Source organism: Octodon degus, unplaced genomic scaffold (genome assembly GCF_000260255.1).
Source record: "Octodon degus isolate 3935 unplaced genomic scaffold, OctDeg1.0 scaffold00009, whole genome shotgun sequence".
Lineage (NCBI taxonomy): Eukaryota > Metazoa > Chordata > Mammalia > Rodentia > Octodontidae > Octodon > Octodon degus.
The window spans coordinates 5423979-5425147 of record NW_004524585.1 but is presented as its reverse complement, the minus strand read 5'-3'; the positions used below and the strand labels follow the sequence as shown (position 1 = coordinate 5425147).

The following is a 1169-nucleotide window of genomic DNA, read 5'->3' as shown; positions in this document are numbered from 1 at the left end:
TTTCTTTCTTTCTTTCTTTCTTTCTTTCTTTCTTTCTTTCTTTCTTCTTCTTCTTTCTTTCTTTCTTTCTTTCTTTCTTTCTTTCTTTCTTTCTTCTCTCTCTTTTTTGTTTTCTTTTTTTGCATCTAGGACTGGGTCTACAGGGTCTACAGGGTCTCACTGCGTAGATCAGTCTTGAAGTGATCCTTCTGTTTACAGCCTCCCGAGTGCTGGGATTACAGGTGCACACCACCATACCCAATCTCATTTGTCATCACAGCACATAACCTGGGGCAGGGCTGGCACAGCAGGCCCTGGTATCCAACTCCTGGTCCCTGCGTCTAAGCAGGTGCTTTAATCCTCTGAGCTATTTGGCTGGCCCTAAAAGTTAAGAAGGGTTTTTTTTTTTTTTCGTGTTTTAAGAACATTTTCTATTTTCTTATAGAATGAAGATTTTTATACTTTAGTACTATGGCCTCTTATGCCGTAAAGTGACTTGTGTATTAATATTTTCAAGGGCCAGACAGATAACTCAGCAGACTAAAGTGCCTGCTTAGGCAGATGCACAGACGTGGTTAGATCCCCAGTGTGCCATGCTGACCCCAGCCCCGGGGTGCACTGAGACAGCGATTAATACTGGGTGTGGTGGCACGTGCCTATAATCCCTGCACTTGGAAGGCTGAAAACAGGAGGATCACTACATAGTGAGACCCTGTAGACCTTGTACTAAATACATTAAAAAAATTGTTTTCAAACTAAGTCAAGTACTTCATGTTCATGATATCCACTATAATACTTAAATTATTAATTTTGTGTAATCATGGGATATTTAAGTTAGTCTATGGGAATTATGTATCTCTAATTTCTGATTTTATGAAAGATAGAAACAAGGTCAGTTAAGCAGTGAAAGACTGATGGCCACAATGTGGATCTCTTTAGTAGATCAATGTCCAACAGAAAGAATAGGAAGTCAATAAAAAGGTACAAGTCATAAAGCTTTGGTAGAATGAAAGTATATAGAAGTAGATCACAAATAAAAAATAATGGTGTTTGATTCATCAACATTCATCATCATAATTTTCTCAGGGAAATTTTTTCCTTTTTTTTTTGGACTCTGTGCTAGCCAGACAGGCACTGGTACCACTGAGCTACATCTCCCTTCCACAGATAGGAAACTGATTATATATATA

At 38.4% G+C, this 1169-nt stretch overlaps 1 protein-coding gene across 3 annotated transcripts in view; it reads left to right on the top strand.

Moving 5' to 3' along the window:
- Positions 1 to 1169, top strand: part of Kcnt2 (potassium sodium-activated channel subfamily T member 2) — a 417549-nt gene that overhangs the window by 415241 nt on the left and 1139 nt on the right. The window lies entirely within an intron of this gene.